Below are 26039 nucleotides of genomic sequence, written 5' to 3'. Positions count from 1 at the left end.
ATATTCGGAGGACCCTTTAAGTCCCTCTTTAGAAATGTCCACACTTTAACACCACACACAGAAATACACGTCTGATCAATGTTGTCCATGCAAATTGGTGCTTAAAATGGAAATTTCCTTCAATGATTATCATTGACAGAACTTTAACAACTTCTGTAAAGTTTCTGGGAATAATCTGTTTCTTGTCCTATGTAAAACTGACAGTGTCTTAACCAGATTTCTATGTTTCATTAATCCAGATTATAGTAATAATTTGTTGGTTTGTTTTTTCATATCCACCTTATGTATAACAAGTAACTAAACGTGAATAATGTAATACATACATATATGCGGTGCCTTAAATTTAGCACATCCTTGGCATCAAAACAGAAATGTTCTTGGACACCTTTGATAATACATATGCAATATATATCATGTCAGTTATTTTGCCCATTATTAGACCCAAGAATAAAATTTCAAAAACGCATTCAATGAGAAATTTTTATTCGTTTTCTGATTAACAAATACCAGAAACAAAACCAAAAAATAAATTAATTCATAATTCAAAATAAGAAACAAAAAAAAAAATCAATTCAATTCAACTTTATTTATATAGCCCCAATTCACAACAAACTCATCTCAAGGCACTTTACAGAATAAAGTCAAGATTATGAAGATGTATAGAGAGAACCCAACAATTCCCCCTCGAACAAGCCCTAAGCAACAGTGGAGAGGAAAAACTCTCTTTAACGGAAGTAACCTCCAGCAGAACCAGGTGCAGGGTGGGCGGCCATCTGCCTCGACCGATTAGGGTGAGTGGAAAGTGAAGAGAGAAAAGAAAAAGAGCAACAAAAGCAACAACAAAACCATCCGGAAGGTTGGTAGGACCAGTACTACTAACTTTGCATTAGTAGGACCAGTAGCTGGTCCTACTAATGCAAAGTCCCCAAGCCGGGGACACCTGCAGAAAGGGACAGAGAAGGAGAAAGACAATTAGGGGAGAAAACACACATAGTTAATGTTATACAGTGGTGACAATTGTGAGGTGAGAGGAGAAGAGAGAGGCACAAGAGGAAAGGAGCTCAGTGTATCGGGGGGTGGGTCCACCAGCACTTTAAGCCTATAGCAGCATGACTATAACTAAGCATAAGCTTTATCAAAGAGGAAGGTTTTGAGCCTAGACTTAAAAGTAGAGAGGGGGCTTCCTGGGAGCTGGTTCCACAGGCTTGATAGCTAAAGGCTCTGCCTCCCATTCTACCTTTGGAAATTCTGGGAACCACAAGTAGGCCTGCATTCTGAGATCGAAGTGGTCTACTGGGATGGCATGGAAGTATGAGGTCTTCTAAATATAAAGGAGCTTGACCGTTTAGAGGTTTATATGTAAAGAGCAGGGTTTTCAATTCTATACTAGAATTCACCTAGAAGTAACAAATTCATGGACCAGTTTTTCTGCATCACTTTGAGACAGGACGCTCCTAATTTTGGCAATGTTCCGTAGGTGGAAGAAGGCTGTTCTAGAGATTAGTTTTATATTTGAGGTAAAGGAAAATATAACTCCAGGGTTCCTTGCAATAGTACTGGAGGCCAGAGTTATGCCATCTAAAGTAACAATATGGTTGGACATCATATTTCTGAGATATTTGGGCCCAAATACCATGACTTCAGTTTTGTCTGAGTTTAGAAGTAAAACACTGTGGGACATCCAGGCCTTTATGTCTTGTAGGCCTGAAGCTTGATTAACTGATTAACTTAGATATATATCATTAATATAAAAACTAAAGGCCCAAGCCCAGAACCCTGTGGAACTCCAAATTTAATCTTTAAACAGGTTTAATTTAAACACTGAGGTGTATAGTCATCAAACTGTGCATATCGTTGTCTGTTTTTTATATACCATGTACCTGTAATTAAGATTACTATTATGTAATTAAGATTAACATTTCTATCATCTATAGTATTTTAGTACTAAAATTTTTGATTTTTTTCTTCATAATACTGTTCATTTCTTTCAAATTTACCATCAGCGCTAAAGCAGTGGATACTAACTCCCACTCTGTAATTTATTATATTCAATAAAATTATGTAATTGTTCTTCCAACACTTTAGAGAACTAAGAAGAAGGTGTTTGATTAGTCAAACTGTCTATCATTGGTTTTAAAATGTGCTATGACCTGTAAAAATGCCACTAAAGGAAGTAAATATAATTTAGGGGTTTGATTATGGAATCAGTGCACATTTCATGATAACTGTGTGGATCCCATCAGTTAATGTCTCGTTTTAATTTGTTTTCATTTGCCTCTCCAAGAGACTTACTGCACCACCTTACTTCCCTCAGCCAAACACCTTGTTTTTTCCCCATCATTTTGGTTCCTTATAGACTTTGGGCCAAACATTTACAAAAAAAAAAAAAGAAATTTATTAGCCACTAACTTCACTTTTGGGTTTTGCAGTGCAGGCACAAAATTATACAATCTGTGTAAAATGATATTGATCAGGGTGGGTAAAATCTTATGTACAGTTTATATAATACGGGCTAGGGGAGACTCATGTTGATGTAGAATAAAAATCATGTCATTTTGTAAAAAATAACGAGCAAAACAAACATTTTTACCTTGTTTTCAGCGTTCAAGTACAGATATAATTTATACCAGTTAATACTCTGTTCCTTTGTGGTTTCCCAGTAAGCCAGTACTGCAATTTAGTGAGCGAGCATATATTAACACATACACTTTTTGAGCTGTCGAGCTCTCTATCACCTATGTTTCTGTATTTGGATCCACATACCTGCTATCTGATATGTGAATTGTTACCTGTGGGTAATTCAAGAGGTCAAACACACTTGTTAATGTATTCAATTTTTCTTTTCCGATTATTTTGTCACACCTTGGCTTAGATGCCACTTCAAACAAAAAGGAGAATTTCTAAAAGAGTATTGAGTTCACAAAGTTTGTTTAATAAGTGGGTCTATAAATGTTCTGTGCTAAATTATCAAAAGAGAACCTGACACCCATTTAAATGAGCTTCGGAGTTTCTCACGTTCTCTATAACATCCTCCGAAGAGCAATCCTCTTGTCACGAGGGTGCTTTTGCTTATGGGATATGCCAGCCCAGGTTTGTGGTACTGCTGTGGGCAAAACTGTGATGCAAGCTCTTAAGCAGAAACTCTTCAAAGAGCGTCTACCCATTGCTACCCTGCTGTGTTGAGCCTAAGCTGTGTTCATTAGGAAAAGTCACACTCCTCTCAAAGTACTGACAGATTGTAAAGGGAAAAGTAATTCTCTTCTTATCAACAGTTCAAGCAACAGTTTTTCCTCTTCTTCTCCTTAAACAAGGTTTGAACACTTTTTTTTTTTGCGTGATATGTTACGTGCTTTGGGTGTTTGTCGCACACAGCTACATTAAAAAGATGGAAACTTTGCCCGTTTTGTAACATATGTCTATGTAACAGTAGTAGCATCTGCTTGCAATAAAACCAAGAGGGGACACGACGCGGAGTAGCTTTTTGTTTTTGTCATTCCCTGTGTTACACATGCCAGTGATGTAATTGTGGGTCTCTCCTTCTTTGCTCACGCAAATCATAGTTTACTGTTGAGGTGTTCTCCGTCCTTAAAGTTGGCTGCAAATCATACTGTTGTTTACCATAAAAATGTCACATGAAACATAGCAGAGCTGTGGACGAGTGCCAAATAGTTCACTCGAAACAGAGCAAACTCTCGAATGCATTATATCGGTGACAATTTTTGGCATCACGCTGAAATATTGCACCAATAGACTCCAAGGACTGCTAAATGTGCAGTGATGGGGAAAAGGATTAGTATGAAAAATGTACAAAACATCTTTGAGTAGTTAATTGTCAGTCGAACAAAGAGCCCAAACAGCAGATGTTATATTCCAGAGATGCAAATCCTCGTGGCGATGATAATGAAGGTAAACCTAGAAACAGACGCACACACACACACACACTGAAGAATTTTTTATTTTAAGGTGCTTAGCTCCTTCTACTTTCATTGAGGAGTCATAGATGTCAGCTACTGCTTGTTGAATTACCATAACAACAAGCAAATAGTCCATAAGGAGACAGGTGTTTGCAAATTTTCAGGAAGAAGGTTTTCATTCACTAAACGTATTAACGCCAGCCATCACAGTCACGGCGTGTTTGCTTCAGTGTCATTCTAAGCCAGAACCTCACCTCATTAGTGACACCAATGCTCTGTGATGAAAAGAACACTCCAAGCTGTTATTTGGAGGGCAGGTTCACGGTTTTTGCTCTCCACGTCTTGCACTGGCATTGCATCAGGGAGGGATCTCTTAATGTCCAGCATGGCAGGAGGAACAATTACATCAACCAGTTACTGTCTCTGTGTTTGGGGCTGACTTAAAGAACTGGTGAGCTAATCATTGTAACATTTTAAGCATGTATCCAGGTCACTCACACCCAAATTTTTCCAAAGTAAAATGTTAATTAGGACTCACTCAAGACTGGTAATGTTTGAAAGTAAAGCCTCACGCAGTTACATCACTCACATTTCATTCTAACGCCTTTATTTTGACACCCTGCCACTTCCTCATACTCCCCATGTTGTCCCCCTGTTTGGTTACAGAGGCTCCGCCTGCTCCAGTGCATGCCACGCCCACCGTTTGTACCACTCCCACTAACCACGCCCACTTCCTGATTATATTCAAGCCCAGCAATTACGATGGGTCACACCCATGTTATAACAACTGATGTGGGAGCAGCAATGTATGCAGTATTTAGACATAGTCAGACATATTTACGTGGGTCTACGGTGGCTGTCTAGCCCATAAAGCTGTTGAAATCACGATGGACAGGATGAAAATGAACGCATTAGGACAAGAGAAACTGCTTTTCATAAATCTTCTTTAAGTGTCACTCTGAACTCTAATGCATACGTACATAAATAAACATTTTCCCAAACACAAACCGATGTGCATAAAAAGAAAGGAATGATCGGGAGAACATTCCGGATTGTCCTACCTTGATGTACATTTTAATCACATGTGCATTTAAGGGCTTCATTTTAAATCAGTGTTCAAGTGATGGACTATTTGTAGCTATTGTTTAACTATAAGTGATTTTTTTAAAATTTTGGTTCACCCTTAACTGCGAAGTAACGGCACTATACAGTAAATCAATGTCAGGCTTTTAGACAATTTTTCAGATGTTTAATGGCAAATCAGTGCGACTCGTGGCCACAGTCGTGCGTAACCATCACGTGTGATGAAACCTCGCAGTACAATCAGTAAAATCTTCCTTTACATTCCTATTTTATTTTGCAGAGAAGTGGCTACGTGTATTGATACGCAAACTGATGTTTAAGGGTGTTTCTGCTTGTGGGAGTGGAAATGAGGTTTGTGCCGTAACTGTTTTACCAACCCTAACCATGTTTATTTAGGGCCTAACCCGAACCTGCCTGATGTGTTTGTGCACAACACTAACCAACCTGTTGTGTCTGCACAGTTTAAATCCTCTGTATTTGAGTGTTTAGAGCCAAAAACATACACAAAACTGATGCCATTTTGGCTCCATTGTAAGGTTTGGCAGCTGCCATTTTGTCACAAGGGGTGCAATTTCAACAATACACGGTGCTGGTATTTTAACAAACGATTAATTAGTTCATTCGTCATGTCTGCACTCAAGTTGGAGGACTTGTTGAGCTGACAGCCGCTGATGTAGCCTCACATGAGGCGATTGTTAGATCTCGCAAAGCCCATTTGGAGCCACAAAGGGCTTTAGCATTTTTCTGATTTGCAGGGGTAAATGTTAGATCCCTTAAAAATTGAGTCTCACTGCCCTCACTGTGACGTGAAACAAATGAACAACACGTTTCTGGACTTTGTCAACAAGCTGCTTTTAGATGCTTTGAGATCACTTTTACATCTGCTGAATTATTGCTGTTGAGGCTCGTTTCCAACTCAGCCTCCTCAACTCACATGCACCTCAAGCGTGTCAACGCTCCGTCAAGGTTACACCGACGAGACAAAGAGTTCCACTGTAACATTTGGAATATGAGTCACAGATGTGTAGAAGGGAGCTGAAGTGAAATCTACAGGGTATGTGACAGTGATGAAAACGCATCCAGACAGCGGCTCAGAAACAAAAGCTTTATGTGCCACTGGCACAATAAAAGGACACAATTCTGTCTATTCTTGCGTAAGCACTCACAGAAGACAATGTACAGTATTTGTCACCTTAGTCTCCTTCATTCACACTTTGAAACCATTCCCTTTCTTCACATGCACAGCAGATATAAACCTAATCTCAAGTTTATGAATTTAATTTCTGACTTTACTTCAGCAATTAAAGCAGAGGGTTCATAAAGCCTGACAATCTTTTTTTTTTTTTTTTACCACTGACTGATACCTTATTCACTGTTTAATTCAAAAGAGTTGGGGGAATCCGACCTGATGAGCAGGGCTGAAAATTGTATGTAGTGAAGGAAAGTGGATAGAATGGAAGAACAGAATGTGTGAAATGAGGAGTAATTAATGCTGAATAAGGGAAGCTAGAGAAGAAAAGGCCAGCACACGTTTCTCCCATCCAGCCCGCCACTAATGGGAATATGATTGCATTCTGCCTTTTTTTTTTAAATTTTTTTTTTTTCCTCCTCATGAGGGTTCTTTGTCTAATTCAATCAGTACTTCAGGACGTTCAATGCTCTCTGAGTGGATGCTCTGAATGAGGTGAATCAAAGCAAAGCGATTCAGACAGAAAATGCAGCCCCGTTTGACTTGTGGTCCAATTTAGTGAAAAGCCTGAAAATGCTCAAATGTTTTATTCTCAGAAAGATTGACAATCTGCTCAGCAACAAAACAAAAAATGAAGTTATCAAAGAATATGGACAACAGTGTTTCCAGAACAATCCAGTCTACACTGAGAAAAACTCTCGCTCCCCACCCCCCACCCCCTGCTATGCACAGTAATAAGTTTGAGATTTAGGAGTGGATCCTGCATTATGGCAAGCTGTAACAGAAGTTGACACTTTGTGTGTGCGGCGGAAGACAATTTTATGCGTCCTTCCCTGAGAAAGCAGAGGAAAACAATCCACGGAGGGCAGCTTATGATGGCAGCTGCCACAATGTTTCCCAGGAACCTTTAGCTCCTCGCCGGGCTCCACTTAACTTGTCAAGCTATGTAACATGAAATCACGACAAAGATAGACAACAAACAAAAGTCCCACTAAAATATTAAATGATTTTTATTAAATGATATAGCTGCGAAGCACAGTGGAAGCAAATAACGAACTGTATACATGTAATGAGACGTCAGAGGTTTAGGTCGAACAAAAAAACGACCTTTATTCTGGTTGAAGATTTATACACGTGTCAACTGGCCTTAAACAACATACCAGCTTTGTTGGTAATTAGAAACCTGTTCTCTGATCACGTCTTCTTTACAAACTGTGAGGGCACGTTGTTTTTTTTGAGATGAGTACAAAGTGGACTCAGCTTCCTGCTGGAATATGCAGGGAGATCATTGCTCGGATGATCATGACGGTTATGAGCAAAAGCCGGTTGTGGAGTTTTTCCATGTTGTCGAAAAATGTGCACACTTCTTCCTGTTTGCTTTTGTGTTTCTGCTCCAGGTGAGTTTGTTGTTTTTTTAGTAGGCAAGACAATACTTCTCATGATGCATTTTAGGTTGCTTGGAATTTTCAGTTTGTGAAATAAAACAGCTAATAAGTATAAACCACATTTACAAACCAGACCACCGATTAAAACCAGAGCAAACACACTATCAATTAACTAAGTCTGGAAATGACTTAAACATTGAGGCTATGTAAAAAAAAGAAAAATCGTACAGGAATAAACAAACAGATTGTAGAGATGCAATAACCAGCCATTTATCACTGATGTGAGTTCATGAATTCTTATTATGTCTCATGTGTATGAAAGGAGCCATTTGTGTTCAAAGGCTTCTGTATACGATGTGTATTTTTATTGTTTGCACGCTGTGTCATTTTGTTCCACTCTGCAATCTCTTTCATTTGCTTGTTCATTGCTTCCCTGCCACCCTGTAAAAAATTTATACACACACACACACACACACACACACACACACACACACACACACACACACACACACACACACACACACACACACACACACAAAAAAAAAACCCTTCACATCTACAATATGCACCTACTGCTATATGTGGACTATTTGTCCCACTTCAACTGCTGCAGCAATTATATATTTCCATCCTTCAAGTAATTTTCTTTTACCGAAGCAGACTCAAGTGTTAGTGATGCCAGTGATTGTGCAAACCTCAGAATGCAAAGGGACACGCACACTTTGATGTTGCAAGCTAGACGTACAGTCATGCTGCGAAATAGCTTGAGAACCATTTAGCGTGGTTGTACTGCAAAAGGAGAATTGACAATTACAATATCGGAGTGAACTGGCAGCGACTGCCTGTCGCTGTGAGAGGGGGGTTCAGTATATTTTCTGTGGTGGTAATCAGTCCTGTGTGGTGGGACCTCAACCACAGTCAATGCAGAGAGGCCAAACATCCCCACTCATGCACATCACTCAGCTGCTCTCCGGCTCTCCTCCCCCCAGTAATTGTGTTTTTCTTTGCACTCCAGCTATAAAATTGCTTCTATTGTCTCTCCCCCTCCTTTTTTTCCTCTTTCATTTGCTCCACATGTTTTATCAATGTCAAATGATTTCTCCTATGAAAGTGATGTGGCTCCAGGGCTTACAAGCGCCAACAGGACTTTTTAGCGGGGTTCAATTCCGCCAAAAAAGATGCAATGAAAAAGAACAACTTGAGATCAAACCCGCTGTTTAGTAGGTTTGCTTTTCTCATTATCTCTTAAAAGCCATCACTGGATGTCACTGTGTTCCTAGTTCACTAGCAGCTGTCAGGGAAAGACATTTGACGGGGGTGGGTCAACAAATCCAATGGATAAAAAAAAGCTCTTTCTACTGAGTTTGATACTCAGCCTCACTCAAGCCCGTGTAATCTCGTTACAAATATATAGTTTATAATTTTTAAAGAAATGGGTCAAAACAGCAGCTGGGTTGTGGCTGTTAATGGGAAACGTTGCTTAAACTGGAGTGAATTATGAATTTGTGAGGGACAACTTTCATCCATATTAATACACATTTGGTGCTTAGTATTTATGACAGCAGGACAGTGATTGTGGCGTTGGAAATAAACCGCAGCGTCAACGTTCATGATAATGAAGGACCAGTATGGCTCACTTATGTGGTTTTAAGCGTGGTGCAGTGCAGGTGTTTGGCACACAGGATTAAGCTAAACCAGGCTTTTAGCTCCGTATACACTATTTGTAGGATCAGTTGCTTATTTTTATGGACAATTTGTGCTGATACTGAGAAAAAGTTACTGTATGACTCCACCAGTCTTTTTGGGAAACACAGAGGGAGCAAAATATTGATTGCAATCCATAAGTGAGTAATTTTCTCGCTAAGCTCCCATGATTACCGTGGTAAATAAAAGGTTACGCTCATGACCAGTGATCTCCACCTTTACCTCAGTGATTAACAAGCCTCAGGCTAATTTACCAACAATCATCTTAGGCTATTTGACTTTATGACACTCAATCGAAGCCCAAATTAAAAGGCTTGGCTGCGATCAGCTCGGTCAAATAAGGAACTAACCACATATTATTTTAGGAAAATCTTCCCAGAATGGCTGCTCTAATTCTCCGCTGCATCAGCGAACCACGTTTGTCGCTAGAACGGCACCCGAATGTACCTCAGTGAAATTCACATTCTCACGTAACAAATGCCACTGTGGAGATTAGGTATGATTTGCATGTCAATTTTTGCTAAAGCTGAACTCCGCTGAAGGGAACTCTGCAATTTCAGAGAATGCCCTGAAACCGAACCAAGAAGTAATGTGCACAGTAGACAGTAGCCCACGCTAAGCCTCGGTGACCTTTTTAATTTTGCCTGTATTTGGTCTTCTTGAACAAAAGACATTTCAGTCCTGACCAAAGTGGTGGATGAAATTCCTAAAGCCATGGCGTCCAGCAGTGAGATGTAACCAAGCAGATTTACTCGAGTCGTGTAGTTAAGTAAGCAATTGGTACTACTACTGTTAAAAGCATTTTAAAGTGATGATTACTTTTTTTTATTATGCTTTTATTTTATGTTTTATATGTTTCAATGCTTTACATGTTTTTTATTTTTTATTCTTGCTTTTAATCTGCTTGTGTAGCACTGTAGATCCACAAACGTAAAGTGCTTTTTAACTAAAATGATTTAATATTAAGTATTAATAATACTTTAACTTCACTACAATGCAGGTGGAAATACTTTTTAAATTAATTAAATGCATTTTTTGAGTTACCTTTGAAATGCACACAAAATATATTCAAATAGGAAACTATTGGCACCACCTATACCAACTTTGCTGTTTCACAAGATCCAAGTCACAACTGAGATCTTTGGCTTTTGTGTTAAAAAAAAAAGTTTCTTTGCTTTGACTGCATTTCACAGTGCTGTTGCTGCCAACAGAGTAACGTTCAAATGGAGGAAATGTAATTCGTAATTTAAGTTAATTTAGTAATTAGGTGTTTGAAGTGATTCTCTTTTTGAATATGAGGATTTACTTAACAAGACCTGAGCTTCATAGATTTCCAAAAGTGTCTGTGTTATTGGCAACTCGAAGTTCAATAATATTGTAAATCCATTGAGTTTTGACCCACGTGTTTGTTTCCAGTAACAATCAAGTGAGGACTATTAAAGCAAGTACTTAAACACGAGTAAAGAATTTCATGCGCTACTCGTAGTGAATACTTTTTAAAGTACAAGCCAAGTACTTGTACTTTTACTTTTCACTCCTGCCAGCTCTGTGGCATCACTAAAAGATGATGCCTACACCAGCTACTCTGTGGTCTCTCACCTTGACAAATGTACATACAGTATACTCACGTGTGTGAGGGCAAGCAGATAAAAACGGTGACCACTCAACTTCAGCTAGGAATGGCACAATGGCTGCTCGACACTCATCAGGAGGGAGCTACAGCTTTTGGGTGGTAAAACAGGGAAAGAATGCCAGTCACACACACACTGATGCACACTGAAAAAGACTTCCCTATACGAATAAGAACCTCCATTGAAATTCCTGGCCATGGTCTGCACTCTAAATAAGCACAGAGGTGTGAGGAGAGAATCGCCATCTCCATTTAAAGGGAGCAAAAACTTCACACCTCCAAACGCCATTATGCTTATCCAAGCCCTTATCGCAGTTCAGGAATTACTCAGTCAGGCTGCAGTCAGATCACAGGAGGCCTCCAGATATACCCTTCCAAGAAAGAAATAAAATAAAAATAAGATGGAATAAAATGCCCACTGCTGCTTTACAGCCATACTATCAGTGCTAAGCTCCCGCTTTCACTCAGGAATGCCAGGGGTGTTTTGTGCTGATAAATTTACGCAGTATACATCTGGGTGCTGCAGAGGGAAGGAGTTCAGTGCCAGCCCTGGAGATTTGAAGACCCTAAAAAGGATTACAAACCACCACCACCTCCACTACAAACCCTGTCAAGGGCCACAGGCTGCATGATCCATCATTAACAGCAACAAATCAATGAATTACAGCTACATTTAGCTAGAATAGTAGCATAAGGACTTTGATAGCTGCACATCATCATCACAAATCACGCAATTGAAAGCCAAGACTTGATTGGGGGATTACAATATTTTATCTCCCTTCGATGCATATAATCGTAATGATACAGACAATCAGGATCCAGAATAGCTTTGTCACCATAATGTGGGCGAAGGTCAGACAGGGATCAGGCAGCTGGCTGTCTTCACTTCAACCGTTCTGGAGCTTTACACTTGAGACTTTGCTTTGAAGTAACAGTGCTACCCACAAAGTATTAAAAACTGTAATAATAATAACAATAGTATAAAAGTCACTGAGATGAAGTAAAGAAGCCTGAAAAGACAGTAATGCAGATTGATTCTATTCATGCTCTAAAACCTTAGCTGCCAGGAAGGAGCTGTGAGGTGCAGAATACTAATATGGAAAAATGCTTTTGAGCTTCAGGGGTCACAACCTGAGACATTTTAGCCAAGGCTCCAATCAATTCCAATTTGTCACTGCAACATCCTGGTGTCACATTTGCGAGCACAAAACGGGAGCAAATTGCTGTATTTGAGAAGGGACAAAGAGGATGTTCCAGGTGAACCCTGGCACATTTATAAGGCATCCGGTACTGTATGGTGCAAAGCATCCTGGGTATTAGTCATATTCTATTTTCATAACGATGAACTTGTCGGGAGCGGCTCAGCAGAGCAGCAGTTAATAAGATGCCGCGTGGATGTATTGCTAAATCATGTTAACCTTGATTTTGACTGGCATTTTTTGAACTTTTTTTTTTTTTGTGAGGAGTGTATTAGAAACCAGACCTTCATCTCTGCAAAGTCACAACAAACCAAATTCTTACACTGAGGTTCAGAATTAGGCTCCAGGTCATGATTTCACAAGGGAGGTAGGACAATTCTGAAAAGAGACGGACACATTGAAACCGATGAAGTCTTATCCGGATAATATTTACACAGCAGATTAACACAGAAAAGACATGCACGTAGACATATTTCACATATACGCACAAACAAATATTCTCGACAGACAATACATCCTGGATGCACATAAACACCTTTTCTTTCACGGGCCCCCAGCCCCAAATTCCACACCCCAAACAAACAAACCTACCAGCCGCAGAACAGCATTGTGCGGATTAACAGTCCTCTGTGGTTGTTTGCCTTTTTAATGGCGTCCTAATTATCATTTAACCCTAATTAACCTGCATGGATAGGAGCCGAGCCTGATTAATCCTGCACATTGTCGGTCCACTGTGGGGCGGAAATCAACTTCCTCATTCACTCTTTAATCAGTTTTCTGCCAAAGCATTGCACAAATGACGTGTGTGTGTGTGCGCGTGTGTGCGTGCGCACATCACACAAAAATCCATTCGGCAGCATCTTTGTCGGTGCAAATGTCACTCGACAAGGACGGACAGTGTGTTACACTCCTACATTGTTTGCTCCCAAACTATAGATGTTGACGTCATGCTGTCACACATTTTCTAAAAGTCCTTCTGCTTGGTTACCTTGAAGAGAAAAACATTGTTCACTGTTATAAATGCTTCAGATATGAGTCCTTTTGATGTTTTGCGAACATTCGTGTTGTGCTATTGCTTTCCCAAAGTTTCCCTATTGAGTTTTATATTTCAATTTGATGCTTTCATGAGCTGGTGGTTTTATTTTGTGGTTTAAGGCACCGGTGCACCTCACATGTATTGGACTCTGCAGAATTGTTTTTGTATCAGTTTCTCGATGTAGAGTATTGGGTGCATTACATTGCCCTCTGGCTGAGAGTAGGAAAAGAAATCAACAATCCCCGAATCGGAGCAAGAAAATAACCCCAGCACTGCCATGTCCATGTGAGACACAGACCTCTCTGTAATCCTGCAAGGCTGGTCATGCTGCACATGAATCAGGAGAGATGGGTAACACCCTCTCATATGTCAAATATGAATATTTCATTCAGATTTATTTGCCTTTTAGCAAATTGGAAAATCAGTGTTAACTATCCATCATTTTCGACTTTTCCATGCTTGTAAGAAGGAGATTCAAATGTTGCAAACATGAAACATGGTTCACAATGCGCATGTCTTTCAGCTGTGTCCAAAATTATTAAGTCCTGCATCATATAAGTTCATTAATTAATAAATAATTCTGCTGCACTAAGCTAGTCGGCCATGAGACACAGGAGGAGTAAACAGTAGATTCTCACATCTCTTGGCAAGAAAGTGAAAAGGTGTATTTCCAAAAATGTCAAACTATTTCTTTTAGCGTGTAACTTCCTCCCAAACTTTTGCACTGGCACCTTCAAGCGCAGGTAAATGTGCCACCGCTGTTTTGATGAATAAAATACAGAGCAGGAATAATGTGAGACAGAGCGCGCATCACTGCAAAACCACAGACTGGCTGAAATTATGCATGTGCTGCCTTTCCATTATTTCAGCGACAGCAAGTCTTCACATCAACGTGTTATCTTACAGGGAGGCAACAGGTGAGATTTCAGGGGGAAACTGACATTCATTAGAAAGCAATTACTTTCCAATCACCGGCTGACATCATCAAGTCAGTGTCCTGTAGCTGTGAAGGCAATATTCCTACGGTGACACAGTATCTTTTTCCACATATATTCCCTTTGCTTATCTTTCTTCCATTTGTTCAACTATTTTTGCCCTGGATGCCCAAATGTTATGAGACATTGTGGCCCAGTGCCTCATGGCTGATAAGCTAAAACTGGCCAGCATTACTTATTTTTATGTAACAGAGTCTCTAGTCTCCATTCCTATGTCCATTCATTCCTTTTCACCGACTTTATCAGGATCTGTGTTGGCAGCAAATTAATCCAGATGTTTATTCTTCCCAGCCGCATCCTGCAGCTCCTCCAGGGAGATCCCTGGATCTTACCGGGCCACATGGGATACAACTTCCCCTGCAGTGTGTTGTTGGGCTGCCCTCGTGTTGTGTTGGACCTGTCTGGAAAACCTTCACAAGGCTGCATTTTGATAATCTTCATTCATTTATTTGCTCGGAGGCTCATTAGCCGCATGCACTCACGTGTCTTCTTTTCATTTATTTATTTGTAAAACATAAAAAAAAAAAAAGAAATGTCTCATTTCAACTTTCATAAACTTGGGAAATGTGGGACTTTCTTTTCTGATCCTTCTGCAGCACTTCCTCATGGACATGGTACATTCTCTCCTCTGTGATGTTCCTCTCTGTTGGCTCCCCACTGTGTCCAGTGTCTCAATCTCCTTTCAGCGTCCTCTTGAGTTTTCACAGTATTTCCAAACGATTTTTTTGTATAGACACAGGGCTACAAGCCAACATAACCAAGCTTGAATCTTGTTTGCATCATCAATCAATATTGGACCTTTTTTATTTTGGCTTGAATGAAACATTTCAACACCTTTTGTTCCATTTTGTTTTAGTGATGTAGATGTTATAGTATAAAATAATATTACATAATATTATAAAATATAGTGTAAAAAAAAAAACAAGTCTAACACTATTGATTCTGACCAAACTTTACTCAATGAATTTAATATAAGGAAAATATTATCAATATTCATAGTGAAATGTGTGATAATTCCTTAAGCAGTAGTAATAAATGTTTAAATGATGCTATTGCCATTACGTCCTGCTGTCGGTATCCAGCTGTGACAAGTGACGCCACTCTCTTGATTCCTTTGGACTGGCAGTACTCTATCCTAATTTAGCTTTATGTCTTTGAACCCCTGTCCTTGCAAATAGAAATGCATTGCTGCTAGAACCAGGCCTCACACCACATGGTAGCTGTTTAACCTAAACTACAGTTTCTATTTGTCTCCTGCCCTGCAGCCCTGTCAGCATTCATCCTCTGTCCCCTCATTTTAACATGCGTGGTCACTTACTCATTTAGCTCCTCCTCCCACTCACCTGTGTTGCATCAGCCTCCATCCACCTTCAGTATTTAAGCCACCAGCACCAACGCTTTGGCATTTTGTTGTTTTTGAGCTTGCACAGGTTTTTCTTCCAGCTGCTCTGGTTTTTAACCATTTTTGTTTGTTCACCAAGTCCTACAGTTAGTTTTGACCTCTTTTCCCATTTCTTCTTTTGCAATTGATCTAGTGCACCTTGACCTTGACCTTGGCTTGCAGTGAGCCTGGATCTGTCTGAGCTTCAAACACTGGTAACAATCCCCTGCTCTGGCTTTAACCTGATAGTCCTCCTGAACTGTACAATACTCACTGACCCTGATTCAGTCTTTTCTTTTTTTTTTTTTTTTTTTAACTGTTTAGCCTGTCTGCATTTGGATTCTCTGCTGGGTGTTTCCATTCACAATTTACGATATCAGGGATTTAGAATTTATGACATTTTCATAAGTTTCCAAACTATTTTAAAACTTTTATGCTTCTGAGGTTCCTTAATGTTAAAAAAAAAATGGTACAAACTATAGTAGACTTGCTAAAACGGTGTGCTACTTCAGAAATGGAACATGAATCCACCAACAGTGATAACTGTTGTATCAGAATCAATGTTTAATATAGTTATGCAGACAAGAAGAACTGTGAAAAACACCAGTACAGTGATGCCCAGTAGCTATTTCCATGTGAGTGATACGTCTGTCTGCACATCATATCCTTGTTTTTTCACGAGAATAACGTTCATTTTAAGCCTGTGGATTAGTTCAGTTTCCTTGTTGACAATTAATTGGAAAAAAATGCTGGTTTATTTATTGGTGCAGAAGATGGTTGGCACTAGTAAAATTTGTATTTATTATAAATCACTTTAGTGGTTATTTAAGTGATTTCCAACTTTAGTTCAGAAAACGTCCCACTGGCCAGTGGTGCTCTCTCTGTGATATCTCCAAAGAAACTCATGCAGAACTTTTCTGTATGTTACCATTTTCCAGCAATTGGATCTATTGCTCATTGTGAATTCCTCCTAATTTCAATGCACAATTGCAAGACTTACCCTTTGTACAACTCTCAAGTACCTGGGGAAACCAACTCTAAGTAGGTCAGTAAGAAAAGTACAAATTGTACTAAACTGTTTGGCACATTTTCCTTTTTATTCTACCTGTTAATTAATCACTGCTCATTAAAAAGTAGCTTCAATGTCCTGAATCCCAGACAATTTAAATCAATGTGAAGACATTAGATACTGTGCACACCATGAAAATTCATCTTGGGTTTCTGGATTTTGACGTGCTCAGATTTCTAATTCCTCCCGAGTCAGTCAGTGGTGCAGAATAAGTCACACGGAAATTATAGCACAGCATTAATATGAACATAGTGGCATGAAATTGTTTTCACTTTCAAAGGTTCATTTCACAATATAATGCAAATCATCAATCGTTTTGCCTTTGCAGGATGATTGTTGTTCAAATGAGAACAAATGTGCATAGTTCACTTTTGATTGATAGAATTCAACATTATGTTTATTTAAAACGTCCTCCTGGATGCATCTGATTAAATCTACAAACATCACACTGACTTCTCAATAACCCAAGTTATCCACCGTCTTTACATTCGACCCATTATTGTTGCTGTGATACATCCTTCTCCACGTCTGCTAACCTTTCTCTCACCCACCTTTTTTTTTTCTTCTTCCCTTCCTTGCTTTTTATTCTTCCTCTCTCTCTCTCTACTGTTTCTCCCTACTGGCAATTTTCCCCCCATTCACTTTTCCTTTCCTCCTCATGACTCAAGTCACGAGTCATTAGAAAAGCCTGACCTTCTGGGAAAGGTCTTGGGTAAGCAGTGATAAAGTAGGGTTGGCCCATTGAAGAAAGCTATGCTGTAGCACTATAATAGGTGCAGCTACAGTCCAGGGAGCAGACTAATGGTCCTTAACCTCCATGTGCCATTAGCCTGAAATAAAGACTGGAGGAAGGAATACAGACTAGAGAGGACAAAAAGTAGTCCCCCTCTCCTTTACCATGTCTGACAGAAATGTGCATGATGTGAACATTAAAGGTTCTTTATTAAGAGAAATCTTTAATCTTAATCAGCTCATGTCCTTTGGCAGATGCTATGACGGGTGCAAAGTGAGCAAAAAAAAAAAATCCAAGATTTCAAAGGGGAAAAGACACTGAGAGCAAAGTGATGATTGAATGATTAGGTTTTATGAGATGTGAACGTTGGGACGTTGCACAGGAAGTTGTGGAAGAGTCTTCAATAGGTGTTTGAATATTAGGAGTCAGGCTACAATGTAGGCAGCTTATTCCACCATCGTGGGACCACTGAGCTGAAGAGTTTTGCTGTGTTTCTGTTCGCTGGGAAAGAGGAATTGTAGACTTTCATTCAGACTGGAAGGTGCTGTTGTCTTTACCACTCTGTAGGTGAGAGTCAGAGCTTTGAACCCACGTGTGGCCTCTGAGAACCTGTGCTGCGGTGTGATATGTCCTGGCTGATGAAAAATTAAACATGCTGCTGCATTGTGGGTTATCTGGAGAGGCCCGATAGTGCTACTGGTAGCCCTGTCAGCAACGCAAGATATGACCAGTGTCTGCATGAGCGTATTATAAAAAAAGTAGGGTCTAGGCAACTTCTGATGTTGCAGAGTGCAACTGTGTTAGTAAAGCTCACAGCAATGCCCTCTGGATTTCTGGCAAACTTTGTGGGTAAACTGAAAACGTATTTTGATGCTTGTTCTGTGTTCTATGGAAGGTTGGACTGGGAGGATAGAAGCAGAGATGTTAGAGAGATGCTGAGCTCCAGTATTTTCCTGTACCATATGCAGCACTGCTTTTATTATTCGTTGGAGCCTTGTGGTGCAGTATCTAGCTTGGACATTAACTGGACAGTTTTCTCAAACTTTGGAAAATGTTTTCCACCTTAGATGTTTTTAAAAAATGTTTTTTATATATAATATTGCTAATGATGAAGTTTAAATGTTATTTATATCTAAAACCACTGGACAGCTTCTTCAGACTCTCGTAACAAAGTTGAAGAGGTGGGTGAGGTGATTTTTGCTTAATTTAGAAAAGAAGCAGACCAGTTAAATGTTTAATATTGCCAATGAGCCTATTACGGTCAATGCCGAGTTTACTTGTAAAGAACATCTTAACCTGAAGGTTTTTTCATATATACTGTTTCAGTGACATGCGGTGCTTAATTTGAGGCGGTAATCTCAATTAGTGTGGTAGTAGTAGTAGTAGATGGAACTGTGGAACTGAATTCAGAATGAGCTTTATAACGGAAAAGTTATTAAAAACTGTTATTTGTGCTCCCTTCAGGAAAGGACCAGGAAGGCTGCCCCATGACTTTGGGCTTGTAACCTCAGCAGCAGTCGCCGTTGTCGTCGCCAACAGCAGCTGGTAACTCTCGCTTTTCAGAGTCGGCATCGCTCGGCATTTCGTCCCCTTTTGGTCATGTTTTAAAGCACACGTCATGGAGCTGGTGAGTAATGAATCATTGCGTGTGCTCTATTTGTGTGTTTTGGGCCACACTGCTCACACTTTTCCACCCAGGCCTGGGTCCCTTAGTTTATCTTTGACCTAATTTACTTTTTTAAAAATTGCAGTTTCTTCATTAAGGTTGCTTTAAGTATTGAATAAGGTCAAAGGTTAAATCAGGTCCGTTATATAAAACGATACCTTTACTGACGTCAGCTAAGTGTAAAAGCATTTTTGTAATATTTCCACATTTGTTCAATGCTGCCATTGAAAAAAGTGCAAAGTGGCTGTTGGAAACATGGTTACAATCTTCAGCATCAATTGTACTAAAACTTGTTGACAGTACACACGGACTTTGTCCTTTTATGCAGGTTTCTTCTCACATTCTTTTGTGATTAAAATATGCAGATCACATTTATATATTTTTATAGAAACCATTCCTTTGCCCTCTTTGTGTGTTCAGTATTTTCAGGTTGAGGGAAACGCATTCATCTTGATTAAGCAAGAAATGATCTGAAGATATTTACTGTGGGAAAGCCTACGCACATGGGGAGATATATGCTGATGGCTGCACTCGAATTCTTTAAACGAATCACACCCCCGAATCCCTTTCTAAACAACTGTCGCAGGCAGGCAGCCTGTTTAGCATAAGATGACACAGTTAAGCGCCGTGTTGATTAATTGAAGCCCAAGTCAAACCTAGAAGACCAGAAGGTGAGGTTAGAACCCTGCTAGTATGATAACTATCGACTGTATTGAGGTCAGCTAACATCCAGGCGGGGACATAGTGTGTCACTTTACCCACTCACCTTCTGCTGCTGGCCTGCACGCTCTTATTCTGAGCTGGATTATTGAATATCTGTCCATCAGAACAGTGCTGAAGTAGACAGATATCCTGCACAGAGCACTGGCACAGGCAGGGAGCAGATGGTGCGATTTTTTTTATTGATGAGTAACATCAACATTATGCTGTGTACACATCAAAACAAGATGCGCAAATCACACATCGCACCAGTGTGTGGATGCATGCAGTGCAGCCCCTTAGGATAATCTCTAATATACATTACCATATGTTTGCTATACGTATAAAGACGTACTCTAAAATACCCATATTTGCATAGACAATGTTAAAGAAATGAGCACATTTTACAGCGGCCTACTGAATATAGGTTTTGTTCAGCCAGAGTCAGAATCTTTAAACCAGGTGTGTGTGTATACTGTGCATAAAATGTCTCCACTCCACTGCTGCAAAACAATATCCAGTGTGATCATTCCACATTCTCTTTCTGCAGTCACTTGGCAAATCCCGTCACACATTTGGTGGAATGGGAGTTCACTGGCCAGTAGTTGAGATGACTGTCTATTAATAAACATGGTCACTGGGGCTTGGCTCTGCGAGGGTTTGTTAACGATAGGACTGGCAAATAGAAAAATCCCCGGAGACGCACACTAAGCTTTGCCTCTGCAAAGTAACATACTGTTATGTGGTTCTCTGTGATAATAATAAGTCAAAGTCTCATCAGAATGGTCACAGATTAGGTTATTTTGAACTGCGAGAGGGGAGAAGTGGAATAATTTGGTTTGCTTCTTTTTTTCTCCCGCAGAAGTCCTTATGAATTTCATGGCAGATTATTTGTTTGTGAGACTTAGTGTAACTGAAATGATTTTTGCAACTGACTGTAGCAATACAATTTGTTTCAGTGACAATAATACTACATTACTATTAGTAGTCGGCTTCTGTATGTCTATCCTGTAACTGCAGTATATAAATCACATTGCCATCCATTTATAATGTCCATAGTTAAATCATTTGATGAATATCTTCAGTTTGCCTTTCTTCTTATAAAACATATTCTATTGTAAATAGACACATTTCTAACAAAGTACAGCAGGTCTTATAGAGTCAAACTGTACTTAGCATCAGATCTTACGTAGGCACTCTGGGCCAAATGGTAGGCAAGTTGCCATTCTAATGTTTAACATGTATACCATGCATTGTACTTAAGCAAAAGTACAAATACACAAACAAAAATGTACTCAAGTAAAAGTTCTACTTAAGTAAAAGTAAGTATTAAAAGTAAAAGTACTTTGGGGGGTATTAACTAATTAATAGCAATAGACATAAATGATGGCAGTTTTAGCTTTTTTCAGTTTTATTTCTAACAAGAACAAACAAGAACAAAATATAAGAGTAAATGCATGTGCTGCTCTTGTAGCAATATTTTGTTCTTTGCACCTGATTTAATCCCAGGAAACACAGTGGATGGTTGTACTCCCACTGCGCACTAGCGAATAGCACCAATATGGAGAGGGAGGCAACGCCAAGTACAGTTATATGGAAAAAAAAAAAAACGTTAGCAGTGCTGCTCGTTTTATTGTTTGACTGACAGCACGTTGAATGATTGAATTTGAAGGCACAGTAGCTTATGTCTAAAAATAGACTCATTTGGAGTACTGATGATGTCAAATAAGTATTTTATTAAAGGCTATGAATGAAGGGACTAACAGCCTACCTGCACCTAGTACTTGTACTTTGTTACTTTCCACCACTGGCTATTATTTCATAATTAATGCTGAACAAGAGCTCTTGCGGTTTGCTGGTGTTTGGTCATAAACCAAATGCCTACAGTAGCTATGAAAAATACTTGATAAATACAATTTTGGCTTAATGATTATGCTGAAGAAAAGTTATTTCATACATTATGTGGTAACCATGAACAAAACTATCTAATATCTGTCAAAAAAATAAATGCCAACCTCATGCTGGTGCTGAAGGAAACGTCAGGTGACGGCCAAAGTTGTTACACTTCATCACCTGGAGGCTGTGACTGTCTGTAAAAAAAAATAAAAAAAATAAATAAATATATATTCTTTCCAAGCTGCCTAATGTGCCAGGTCACCAAATCAGTGGGGTTCATCTTCTGGGCACAATGAATCTCCATCCAATATCTGCATCAAAGTGGTGGACGAATTGCCTGACAGGCTAACGTCTCCCTCCCAGGAGCGACCCCAAGCCTCGTCAGTTTTTATGTTTATCCCACAGCCACAAGTGCATTTTTTTTTTTATTCCATACACTGTAGAAAGTAGTTTTGCAGCTTTACTTCAGCGTTATTTACTGAGGCAAGGTGAAGATGTTTAGCACGGTTGACGGCATGAAATTTGTCAGTTGTCTTCAGCAATTATCCTACTGACATATTTCTCCACCAATGTAAGGTGCTGACTCTTAAATACATGTTAGTCTGTTGTCCTTGAAGCCTGGTAACAAATCTCTTCTCTTTGGCTGTGGCTCATATGTTAAAAAATGCTGTGACAAAGAAAACCATTAATCATTCCAAGCAAAATGGGACAGCGGGCTAATAACGGTGTGTGGCCTTGGCCCTGCTTTCTACAACGCAGGCTGTGGATGGCTGTCGTATAAAGACTGAGTACGAACATATGAGGTATTAATGAAAATTACCTATCAAAGGCTGGATGTAGGTTAATTAGATCACACATCAAAGACTCTGAGCTCTCCAGAGTGAAGCTTCATATTATCACATAGTTGACACATGGTTGTTCATAATCATCCTTATTTCCTCATTTCTGCTTTTGGCCGCAGCCTCCTGCAGAGCAAAGCCGTTTTCGTGTCAATTAGTGTTCCCCACACTTAATAAACCAGTGCTGTTGTTTGTGGAATTCCACAAATGTCACCAGCTGCTTTGCACGGAAGTTACAGACATACTGCACTGTAGCAATTGACGTTTTCCTTCCATACGGCAAAATACAAGGCTCTTTCTACACAGAAATACGGCAGGTGCTCTCTGCATCAGTAACCGCTCTAATATAAACAAGGGGTGTCGGCTCCCCACGTGGCTGCGCTGTGACAGAGTTAAAACAGCAGCCTTATAGTTGGTGCTGGACATCGCCTCAGAATAGGAAACAGGAAATGCATGTCGAGCTTTACAGCGGAAACATTTATCTGCTCAGACTCCAGCATTAAATGAGGCTTAACTTTCAGTGTAGTTTGCACATACTATATTCCTCCCCGGTGTTTTGAAAACCAGCGTCATAGCAGTAATATATGCCCCCCCTTGTGCTGTGGTCATTTGTTATACTGTAGCTCTCTCAGTGCTTGTGAACAATTTCATTATTGTATCTAATATTCAGCTGGCAGTCATCAATATACGAAGCCTGAATTAATCTTACTGTGTCTCTCACATTGAGTGATTGCTTTGTCTTCTTTACGTTAAGTGGAATAATTACAGTCTCGTGTCAGCTTAAGCACCCGAGAGGAGAAAAGGAATAGAGAAAACTGATAAAGATGCGTTGTAGTTTATTAGAGACAAATTACTTAGCGTGATTTTGAAAGTCTATAATTAATATGCACGCCGATGAACATAGGAATATGAAAGAATGTGAGCTAAAATTATAGGACCTTTTGGTTTGCGCTTCGTGAATATCAACGAGTGCCGATCAAACGTTTAGTTGGCGGCGCCAAGCTGGGGTAGGTATTTGGCATAGGCGCACATGCATCCCTGCACTCTTTGAAATTCATGAAAGTGTTAAGACCCCTGGATTTAATTAAACCAATTCAGGCGCGGTGGCAAACTGGATGGGTTAATGCAGTGCTGTGGAACAAGGAGAGGCAAACTGGGAGGTCATAGCAGCAGGGAAACCTGTGCTGCTGAAGCACTGATAAAAGCGCGGTTGATGAAGTTGTTGCACAACCAGGCAGTGAGAGCAAAAGGCACTGAATGGAAAGGCAATCGCTAAAGAAACTGCATAGTAGTTACTCTGCCTAAGAAAGTCAATTCAGAAATACAGGTGCTGGTCACATAATTAGAATTTCTCCACAAAGTTGATGTATTTCACTAATTCCATTCAAGAAGAGAAACGTGTATAATGAATACATTCATTCCACACAGACTGCTATATTTCAAGTGTTTATTTCTTTTAATTTTGATGATTATAACTGACAACTAATGAAAACCCCAAATTCAGTATCCCAGAAAATAAGAATACAGAAGAAAATTTTTATTCTCTTTATTAACTCAAAGAGTATATATATGGATGTATGAATTTAAAAACAAGCAATTATTATTCTGCACATAAATGTAATTTCTGCTACGATGCACTTTGCCACATAAAAGCTTTACTAGCTTACATATAGTATATGCTATACTTATACTAATTGTTGCTGGCGTTACACTGTGTGTGTGAGTGATCTTTGTGAATGAATAGTCTTGTTATGATCATCTTGGTCTGTACTTAAAACAAAATTCTTTAAAATGTAAAGCGTAGCTAGTTTGAAATAACTGACAGTGTTTTTTTTTTTACTTACCTTAATTGAACTATAGTCTAATTATAGTACATTTTCTAAGTGCATGTGTCATATGTTTAACTCTGAAAGGCACAAATACATGTGTTTTAACAAAGTTAGCGACATTATGTGCTTTTTAAAAGGCACATAATGTAGCAGCAGCAGCAGCAGCAGCGGCTGCTGTTGCATGTTCATTGGTTTTGAGGGTGTGATCACCAAACCCTTTTCGAATGGAGTTTGACATTCATAGGTGCTGAGAAAACACCATCAGTCTTTAACCAGAACTGAGGAAATGTCTTGTGATAATCTTATGATATTGACAAAATTATAAATAATGCGTTGTTTGTTTGACATTTAATAAATGTGTTGATTAAACCACCTCGTTGTCTGCTGCACTATAACGAAACCCAGCGCCTTTTGTTTTTACACTAGCTTAACGTTTGAGTTTATAACGTTTAGGCATCACCTCAGGGATGCAGCGTTATGTGCCTCATACCGCATGATGGCCAATGGCTTCGAAACCCTTTGGCAGTCCTGAGCTGCCACAACAGCAGCTTATCCTTTCCTACAAAGTAGCCAATCTTTCATGCTTCTGCACTCAGTCAAATATTGGCTGCTCCAGTGGCTCAGTGGTGAAGATGCTGGCCATGAAACACTCCATTCCCAGTTTAAGTCCAGTTAAGCAGCTGAAGCTCTCTCCCTAGTTTCCTGCCTTCCGTCCACTGTCTGTCTGGGATAAAGGCACAAACTTCCCAAATGCATCAACGAGCGTGTGCACTTAGAAATTAGCTGGTGCTGAAATTCTAAAGGCCTCACTTTATTAATGAAGGCCAAATGTTTTCCCGCATCTCCTTCAAACAGCTGGTCCTAATGTTCTTGATAGGCCAAGGTCATCCTTACTTATTATAAGTGCTTAACAGGCCCTGGCTTTCTGCCCTGTAGGGATCTTATTAGTCTTCGCCAAAGTGCAGCCATACATTGATTCATTGGCAGGATGTTATCACTCATGTTCTCACGGTCACCATTGTAGATTTAAAAACACTTGTTACTTAAAAAAAAAAAAAAGTGTCCGTTTGTCTAAGGCACGAATGCACGTGATGCCACACTCATTTTTAATCAGGATTAGACACGGGGCCAGCTGTCAGGCTGGACGCATGAAGCTTTGAGCTTACCTCTGGGTTCCTTCAGCGTCCACGCCCCTGGACTCGTGGCATCTGGCCTGAAGTTTGGTTCGGTTGCCGCGCTGCTTCCATCTGTGTGATGCTAATCCTGGCGTTCCTGCTTTCAGCTCTGGGTCTGCTCTGTCAATCTTTTATCCAGAAACATACAACGCAACATGCAAAGTTCGATCACTGAAGGAAGATTGAAGAGACTTTCAAAAACCCACAGATCACAGATCAAACGCAAAAGAGTCGTTTGTCCGCCTCCTCAACATGTCATAGTCTCTGTCATCTCTCACACACTCCATTCATCATTTCATGACACGTCTACTAACTCTCCTACACAGTCTCTCTTGGCTCACACTCTCATCAGAGCTCACACCTACTCCCAAATCTGACAACTGATAATCATAACAATCAAGTCATAAATAGATCCGTGGCATTGAGCTATCCAACCATATGAGACCATATTTACACAGATTTGCCCTGTGTTTTAAACAAAACAGACTGTGGTGGTTGATGTTCCAGGTAGACGAACTGTGTGTGTGTGTGTGTGTGTCTATGTAGGGCCGAAACATTTTCAGGACCTTTTTTTGGTGAACTGAGGACAAGTTTGAAAGCCGTTTTATGGGTTAAGC

At 39.7% G+C, this 26039-nt stretch overlaps 1 long non-coding RNA gene across 1 annotated transcript; it reads right to left on the bottom strand.

Annotated features, from left to right (window-relative positions):
• Window positions 1-602: 602 nt before the first annotated feature.
• On the bottom strand, window positions 603-25734 carry LOC137103873 (uncharacterized). The gene is made up of 3 exons (XR_010911612.1): window positions 25414-25734; window positions 21699-21773; window positions 603-940 (listed from the first exon to the last, which is right to left on the bottom strand). It is a non-coding gene; the product is annotated as an uncharacterized lncRNA (long non-coding RNA).
• Between the last annotated feature and the right edge of the window lie 305 nt (window positions 25735-26039).

Source organism: Channa argus, chromosome 18 (genome assembly GCF_033026475.1).
Source record: "Channa argus isolate prfri chromosome 18, Channa argus male v1.0, whole genome shotgun sequence".
NCBI lineage: Eukaryota > Metazoa > Chordata > Actinopteri > Anabantiformes > Channidae > Channa > Channa argus.
The sequence above is the reverse complement of the archived record's forward strand: the minus strand, read 5'-3'. Positions and strand labels throughout refer to the sequence as shown.